The 9,402-nt window shown below is 40.3% G+C and overlaps 1 long non-coding RNA gene across 1 annotated transcript; it reads left to right on the forward strand.

Moving 5' to 3' along the window:
- The first annotated feature begins 2,697 nt into the window (after nt 1-2,697).
- On the forward strand, nt 2,698-6,107 carry LOC144246736 (uncharacterized). The gene is made up of 3 exons (XR_013340406.2): nt 2,698-3,224; nt 3,894-3,979; nt 5,648-6,107. It is a non-coding gene; the product is annotated as an uncharacterized LOC144246736 (long non-coding RNA).
- The last annotated feature ends 3,295 nt before the right edge of the window (nt 6,108-9,402 follow it).

The raw sequence follows: 9,402 nt of genomic DNA on the forward strand, positions 1-9,402 counted from the left end.
GCTTGTGCCAGTCATCCAGTCACTCTTGGGCAAGAGTTTTGCTATGAAAAAGTCAAATGGAGCAACTACAGCTACTCCCACCATAACAGTAGGCAGAGTACACACTGACTGCAACTCTTACAACAAAAGTGACCATTTTGGAAAAGCAAATCACCCTGGAAGTTGATCAGAAATGCAACAGAGGATAGTTTTTAATGGCTTTAGGGGGAATATTAAGATTTATTCCTGTAAAGACTTACTCAGCATGTTGCACAAACTCCTCTTAGCACGCTAATAAGTCAATGTGTTACCGAATGCTTTGCCATTATAATTACAGCCACATGTTGTCCTTTTTACAAATAGGTCTGGCTTAATTGCATCATTTTTCAGCAGGAATTATGTGGTCCTGCTTAATCTAAAATTAGTACATGCACAAATGAAGTGCAAACTATTTTCCATCACTGAACTGTGAAATGTTTTCCAGAATAGAGATATACCAACATGTTCCTAAAAAGATGCAATAAACAGTCAGGCAACTTTTTGATTTGTGTGTGAGTCTGCACCTATGCAAGTTTGCTAAAAGTGAGGGAAAATATACTAAAATATACATTAACTACAAAATGGCAAAAAAGGCAGCTAAATGGTCTAAATCAAATAGTCATTTTTGATTATCACCGGTAAAACAATGGATGGGGGAAATCATAAATCTATCTTGATATTGCTAGCTCTCAGCATTTATTAAATACAGTAAGAGCTAAAGTGTTTTATATATTACATCAACCTATCACATGTAAATATATCACATTTATATGATGCTTTATAGGCCAAGATTGTGTTGGCCTAAATTCTAAGTTACTTTCACTAATATTCCATATTGCCTAGGTAGCTCTGAGTACCTAAGGATATGTATAGGGCATAGCAGGGATAAGAGTTTGGAGTACCTGAACCTAGGCTAGATATCACAATTGCCATCTCTACATACTGACTGGGATTTTGGAACATGTATGATTTCCAGGAGTGTTAGAACTTAGACATTAAAATATAAATTCACAGCCAAATCCCAACTAGATGCAAAAGCCTTATGCTGGAAGTAGATTAAATCCTCTTTCAGTTTATATCTCATAGGGAAAAGTTGCTTTCAGCAGAGTGGAGACCCTGCCATCCAAAATGGAGATTTACTTCCTGCTGTGAGGAAGTCTGCTGAATTTTAGTGAGTAAATCAGAAAGCCAAGAGAGATTCTGGTATCACTTAAACACTAATGTAAAAGTCCTAATCTTTGTTCTTCCTCTAAACATGGCAGCTTCTCTCTCTATTTATTGACAGATGAGTGCAGTTTTTGAGAGCTACTCATTTTTGTGTGAAACATGGTTTGGGTAGAAAGTTAAGAGAAAGGCTCTATTACTACAACTACTTGAATATTAAAAACAGCCCCTGTTTTAAATTTTATATTCCTGATTTTTACTCCTTTAAAGTATTTCTCCTTGTGTTTCTCAATGGACCCAAATTCCAAAGACTTACTTAAATCAGGGCACCTAATGACCTGTAGAATGTGCTTTCAGCCATGAGGAATGCTCATGGCTATGGGTAGGAATGAGTTAACACACTTCCAACCAGTAGCTTGCAGGTCACTGCTATTTCTCTCTGCCTCATCATGTCACCACAGTAATTCACACTCTGAAACCTTAAGGCTATAGCTGCAAACATGCAGCAAACAGAAGCTTCTGAGCTGTCTCTGAAATAAGGCTGGTCCTGAATGAGCAGAGTGACCCTTGGTGCTCCTTGCCATCCACAAGACACCTGTCTGGTTCTGTGCTTGGCTTAAAGTGAGGATTCTCATGTGCATTATCCCAAAGCTAAGAGATCTGCCAACCAATAGTGGATGTCTGGATTCATAATTCCTGGCAGCCCTTTAATCCGGATCCTTGGAGATAAGAACAGACATGTGCCCAAAACGGGGCCCCTGTCTTTCCAGTGGTTCATGACTGCACTGGTGTTTGAACCAGGGCACCAACCCTGACATCATCCCTGCTGCCTACAGCACATTCACAGCTTCTGCTCTTCCTGAGAATGTTTGTTTTGTAAATTAATGGCAAAGGCTCAGGCTGAGGGATTTGTTACCATTTGTAAATCAGGAGTTGGCCATTTGCCTATACCAAATTTGGTATTTCTCACACAGACATTTCCAAAAGCACTTTTATGAAAGCATTTATACACCAATAGTTTTGCTTGGTAAGAGCAAAGTGTGATGCAGGAGTAGGATGCAGGTGTTACAATCACATTTGGAAAAATCATATATGAAAAAGGAGGTACTGAGGAATTTTAGAGAAGATTTTGCTAAGGAGATATGACATCCTCCATGGATGTGGCACCACCCTCTGTGAACCACGCTTGCCCTTTCTGGTGCTAAGCTTTTGGATTTGATCCACTTTGGTTTCTTGTGCAGGACATGTGAGTCTTGCATAAAGCAGCAAACTGCCCTTGGAGTTAGGTCTTCCAAAATAATGGTCCACTAAACAAAAGCAAAGGAAGAAGAGTGCTCTGCCATCTGCTATGTAAGTAAAGAATTTAAGGTTCTGTAAGGTTACTGTAATTTAAGGTTCTATAAGGTTCTGTAATTTTTGGTTACTGCCACAACTGAATAAGCATTTTTGGTGCTGAGTGTACAGTTTAGAACACCTTCAGGTAAACATCTTCTGCCTGCTCCGATGTTATTGTAGATATTTCTCTGGAGCATGCTCCTCAGCCTGTCTGAGTGCCAGAGAAGCCATCTCCATCTGCTGAACACTCTTCAGGTGAACTACTGACCTTCACCTATCCAACACCTGCAACACCTGTGAGCTGCTCAGCCGTGGCCGCCGGGCCGCTGGGGGACACCGAGCGAGATGCACCCACAACAGCTTGGAGGAAACTGGGTGGCTTTTCTATAGACTTTAAAATGAAATAGAAGTAAAAACTTCTTCTGACAGAGGTAAAGCTGGAAACAATTCCAAGCTTTTCCTGACTGTTACTCCCAGAAACGAGCACTGTCATCCGCTGAACACTTCAACCACACTAAAGGAGGCACCTGGACTCAGAAGATAGAAACTCTTCTCAGTTTTCTCAAGTTGAATATTCTGGTATTTCTGGTGCATCCTGCATATGTAGAAGCAGCAAAATTTGTCTTGGGGAACAGAGGCATCAGCTTGGAGAGGGGACAGATGGTGAACATTACGGAGACCAAACTACGAAGAGCAGGTCCTGCAAGGTAGGAAAAGTGGTTTTAAATGAGACAGTGACACAGAAAGTTGGAATATGAATGGCTTGGGTAGGGTACTGTTCTGATGCTGAGAGGGAAGAGGTGGTCTGAGGACAGCACCTTGAGCATGGAAAATTGGTGGGGGGGGAGCTGCTGTCAGAGGAGCTGATGTAGAGATCATCAACTGCTTTGAACGCGTAATAACTCACTTTAAACAAAAGTGTGCTGTTGGTTTAGGTGACTTCCATGCTTTTCACAGGAAAAGTTTTTTCCAACCCCACCCTGCTACAGATGTCATTCCCTGAATTGAGAGTTCATAACGCTTTTAGAAAACTTCTGTTTGATTTTTAGGCTTTATTATTGTACATCAAGATGGTTTTATTTGCCATGTTATTGTTCCTAGTGTAATTGCTCTTGCAATTAGAAAAGATAATTGATTAAATAATAGCTACAGTTCTGAGTTTATTGTGTTTCAAAAGATCTACATTTATATTTTTCCTTAAAATTTTGCAATTAAATTAAAAAACCAGCAGCATGTTTCTATACCAACTCCTGCAGGCTGTCTGTAGGATGTCTGGGCTGAGGAGCTTGAAAAGGATATGTATATGCTCCTGGAATATAAATTAATCCCTAACTTCTCCAAGTCAAATTCACTATATCCTTTTTTTATCTTTTCAGAACAAGGGAAGATATCAGTCAAATTGTCACAAATATGCCCCAAACTGTTGTGAAAGAGCAACTGATTTCCTAAATTAATCTGTAAGGTATGTTTTCAGATTTCAGAACCCTCTCCTTAACCTCAGTTCCACAAATAGCTTTATGCTGATATGAAGTGGAGACAAACACACAATAGAACTTTCTAAGCAGAACTGCTGAGAGGTGTGTGCTATATCCTCTCATAGCAACCATAGGCCCAGCTCAGCTTTGGAGGCTGAATGGATCCAATGCCATGGTTTCCATGGTTGCACAGGGTTTTATGTACCCAATAATATTAATACTCCAGTCCTTCATAGAATAACTTGTGCAAAGACAAATTTTCTTCTTTATTTCCTATCTTAAATTATTGCTGTCTTAATGACTGAATGAAGTTATAACATGAAAGTTATTCTACTAAAGCTTAAAATGTTGTTGAGATTGTCTTAGCATGAGCTCAAGCCTGCAGTACTTATGTAAGCAAAATTTCAGGTGCCTCCTGAGACAACACTGTTGGATTTGGCTGGTAAAATAATGTTTGTTTTTTTCTCTTTACCAGTTGTTACTACCATTTATTTTAACAAAAATTTTGATTGCCACTAAGAAGTTAATAATACTGACAATGGCTGACCAGTTTTTGGAAGAAAATAGTGCAAGTCTGAGAACTTAGAAGTGGGAACTCAGTTGTGATAATGTGATTTAAATTTTAACGGACCTCTTTTGTGTTTTAATACTGAGTTGGAGGTAATCATTGTCTTAGCATTTTTTGCCACCTACGGTTTTCTAAAGCTCACCCCTGTTGGAAGCTGTCCACCATCTAATTTTTTATGTCCATCTGAAAAATCTCAGCTGTTAATTATGAGCTGTGGTAACTCTTACGAGAAGATCACTCCAGAACAACACCTCAGACAAGTGTCAAAGAAACTTCTTGACAAATATTGATCTCCTTGGGTAGCTCCAGCTGACTGGGACTTCCCTACACCTTAAAATCCCAAGTGCTTGGGGTGAATGACTCCTTTCAAGGTGACAATAACTTGCAGGTGCTGTCCCAGTTCTGGGACAGGCCATGGCTGAATGAAGGGTTGAGTCATGGGGAAAACTTGCTGTGGGCATCATGGAGCTATTTGATTTACAGGAGAAAGAAATGTTCTGGCCATCTTTTTTTGATGTTTCAAGGCTCAGTGGGATATCCAGCCCTCAAGCATGGGGTGTAAGTACCTAAGTGCAACAACAAAAGATGTAGAGATCTGAAGAGAGCTCTTCAGAAATAGAACAGAAAGCTCACAGAAACTGTGCAAATGAATGCAACGTTGATATTTATAATGGTTACTTGCTACTGAGGTGTAATCAGTGCTGCCTTGTGGCCTCTGCTCTTCAACTGAAAGTCTGAGAGAGCATGTAAAGCTCTCTAAAACTTCCAGTGATTTATCTGAAGTGTTTATTATCTGGCTCCCAGATGTGTATTAAAGCATGGTTTACAAAGAAGAGCTCCATGTGCAAAAGGATTACATTTTTAGCTTGTGTAAACTGTTGTTTCCCCACCAAAATCAAACAAGTTGCTGTGTGATGTCCCCCAGCAAAGGATCTGCTCTCCAACCAAGGTTTAGTTATTGTTCTTGGCTGTGTCCAGAAATATTTCAGAGTGTGCTGGAGCTGGGCTCTGAATGCCTTCATTCACTGTATAAATGATCAAAGGAGAGGCTTCTTGATCTTGTGTGTAATAAATCCTCTGCTTTCAGGTCTGCTGAACTGGAGAATATCATAGAAATACTTGTTCCTCATGTACAGACCAGCAAGCTGGAGTCAAGGATTCCTTCTGTTGGACCAATGCCTCTGGAATTCCACAAATTGTATGGCACATCTGACAGAGCAGGCAGAAGAATGGCAGCCTTCATTTTCTGTAGTCTGCCTGCATGGAGCATGGCTTTGGAGGCACTGCTCCCTCCTTCAGGTCAAGTAGTGGCAGGGGAGAAGGGGCATCTACCTGAACATCTGAAAAAATGAAACTAGAAGGAAAGATTTGAAAACAAATCTTGGCATAAACTGGAATCTTGGAATAAGTGTTGGAATAAGCTTATTTTTGGACTTCAAAGCGTTTGTTGTAGAAGCATTGCCTAGATTTTTAACAAGGGTTTGTCTTAGCTTGCAACTCATCTAGCTTTCTTTTACATCTTGAAGGTGTCTTTACAAAATAGTGGTAAAACAAAAACAAAAACAAAAAAAAACAATGTGGAAGAGTTTAATGGATCTTGAAAGAAAATAAAGTTGTGGCCTTCTAGTACCTGAACTCCTAATAATTTTCTGTGGTCTTGTAATGAATCTTGTCAGTATCTTGTCAGTGTCTTGTCAGTGCCTTGCCATTAATAAATTACATAGGAAAGAAATAGTTGTTTATCACAGCCCCTCTCCATTTTTAGCTAAAAACATGCCTGTGATTACCTGTCTGAATTGAGTTAATTTTATTTATAAAAAGTAGACAAGGGGTAGCTTGCTAATGGGGCTTTTTGTCTAGTTGGGACTGGATCTGAAGTAGCTATGGCGACAATTACACACTTTTGTGAATTTGAAAATCCTATGGGTTTTTGACCCTGTGGAGAGTGTATGCATCATTCCCATGCAGAATTCCAGTTGTCCAGATTAAAGAGCAAAAACTGGACTTTTGAAGTTCTCCAGGGCTTATCATCCATGCCATTCCTTCCTACACTTAGCTGGCATAACTAATAAAAAAAAGTGCCAAAATCTGGAAAATCCATGACTGGATTGCTCTGCGCATCTATGCTAACCTGTGTATCACTTTTCTTTGTGCAGTTGTTCAAGAGTCTACTGGAGAATCCTACCCTTTCAAATGGGAATTTTGCCAGCTGCATTAACTGGGACAAGATTATTGACTGTCTGAGGCAAAGCTTAGAAGGTCATTGTTGTGTTTAACTGTTAATTCTCTAGCATTATCCCAGTAACTTGTTGATGCTTCCAAGAGTTGCTTGATGTCTATATATACACACACCCACACGTGTGCACTCGCCTGCCTTTGGGAATTCCCTTGCCCTTGCTAACATGAGTGCAAAGGTTCACTGGGCTTTTTATTCATAAATAGAAAATGTTTGGACTTATGTACTGATAGAGTATTACAAACACAATGTGAAGCTGCCTTTGTGTCTATGTTCATTTCAGAAGCTCAGCAGCTCACCCTTGCACACTGACGGCCATGGCTCAAGATGCTGAAGATGCAGAAAAAGCAAAGGGAAAAAGTAACGTTGCACATTGCTAACCCCCTGCTGCAGGGGTGGCTCACCCATTTGGAGGGCTGTGCACAGCCCGTGACATCCCTCACTCGGCAGGATCTCTGTGATCTGAGAGCTGGTACCTGCCACCCGATGTGTCTCCTGCTGCCAGACAGGTCTATGAAGTAATGGAGCCTGGCTGTCTGCAGTCAGCACTGCTGTACTACATCCAAAGCAAGCTTGCCAGTCAGCAAATGCTGCATTAATCTTTCAGGGAGTGTTTGTTTTGCTTGTTTTGCTAGGCTGAGTTTCAAGCAACTGATAATGTGCTCATGAGCAGTTCTCCTGTTGCAGCCCATTTTTCAAAAGGAAGTGTGAAGGCCAAAGCTCCCAAGGTTGGGTAGAACATGGGTTGGGAGGGTTATATATGCTCTTGCTTCACTGTGTGAGCTCACAGTGCTTTTGAGTTCATGTTAATACACCTGCAGGTACATTTGGGACAGTGGAGTTGTGGCTCTTTGAAGTCTGATGAGTGTTTTAAAAATACACCTTGGAATTGGTTCTTTGTTAGTGCTAATTCTACTTGTGGAGTTATCTCACTGCAAATGAGGTGTACTTTTGTTTGCTGAGCAATAGCCAAAGCTTCTGACTGCTGAAGGAGAAACTCTGAAGGCTTCTGAGGGTTAGATAAGACAAACATTTTACAGGTCACAGGGTTTTAAGTGTTGAAATGCCTGGAATTTCAGGAGGAAAATGACAGTGTGCCTGGTTTGTTCCCACTTGTCCCTGCTGTGTTGCTGCTCTGTCCAGCTGCAGCACTGAAGTTACAGCTCTCACTTAAAGGCCCATCCTTCCAAGTCTTTTTGCATTTAGCTCCTCTAAGCAAAAAGGAATTTAGACATACAAATAAATTTCAGAATGTGGAAAACTCAAGTCTGGAGACTCTTATATGTGCAGAACCTTTTCTAGACTTTTTTTGGTGTTTTTTATTTTAAGATACTCCATGCTCTTTGATGACTTGCAAAATAAAAATCATGCAACATTTTCACAAGTGAAGAGAATTTTAGCTCCCAGAGTGAGAACAGAAGGATGCACTGTGATCTTGAGGTCTTTTAGCCTGCTTACATAGTCTGAAAGAATGTGGCTGGGCAGTGAGTCTGCTACAAAATGACAATTTTTATGGTGCTGGGATAAGGCAAATCCTGTGGATATTTCACGTGCACATACCTCTACAAACTTTTGCTGAGAGTCAATGTTTTACATAAAATGTATTCTGCAAAGAGTACTCCAAAGGTAGTGCTACACACAACAGTACTTTGTTAAAGTGCATATATATATATATATATATATATATATATATACATATATATACATACATATATATATATCCTCTGCCTAAATTTTAAGTGGGAATATACTTCAAGAAGGTTTTGGGTGGAGAAAAAAGGGTAATAATTAGATGCTTTTCTCTTTTCTGTCCTTTAGTTTGTGAAAATTTTCGTCACTTTTACTGTTACCCTAATCTCGCACCTTTTCCTGCTCACAATAAGGGGGACTAAAAAGGCAGAAATGAAAAAAAAAAAAAAAAAAAAAAAAAAAAAAAAAAAAAAAAAGTGTGTTCTTAAATACAACAGTTGGAGAGCTGTTTGTACACATTTCCATGTTTCTTTCTGGTCTTGGATTAAGTTTCTACTCCAAAGTTCCAATTTCCTGGTTAACATATTGTTCTGGAAGGACCCCGGGCTCATGCAGACCTGGCACACGGCAGGCAGGCTGGCTCAGGGGGGAAAGCTGTTGCTTTTCCTTGCCTGCTGCAGACACAAGCCCTGTGAGAATTCCCTTGGTACAGGAAAGTGTTGTGGTATTACACTCAACATTTATTGGATAGTTCCTCCAGGCTCAAATAAACATTATAAAACCTCCCTTCCCCAAATGAATCGCTTAAAGTGGATACAAGAGAGGATGTGGCATCTTGGATTTTGCTGTGTGGCTCTTTGTGAACAGCAGTGCAAATGCTTATTATCAGCCTTCAGTTTTTATATGCATGTGTATGATAGGGCTGGGCTGTGGAGTAGTGCCCTGCTGCGTAGGATACACAGACCAAGAGGGAATGGCCTCCAGTTGTGCCAGGGGAGAGTTTAGATTGGAGATTAGCAAACATTTCTTCACAGAAAAAGTGGTCAAACATTGGAACAGTCTCCCCAGGGAAGTGGTGGGGTCGCCATCCAAGAGTGGAAGTGCTCAAAAAGCGAGAGGCAAATCACAGCAATCCA

This window comes from Lonchura striata, chromosome 8 (assembly GCF_050655825.1).
Source record: "Lonchura striata isolate lonStrDom1 chromosome 8, ASM5065582v1, whole genome shotgun sequence".
Classification (NCBI taxonomy): domain Eukaryota; kingdom Metazoa; phylum Chordata; class Aves; order Passeriformes; family Estrildidae; genus Lonchura; species Lonchura striata.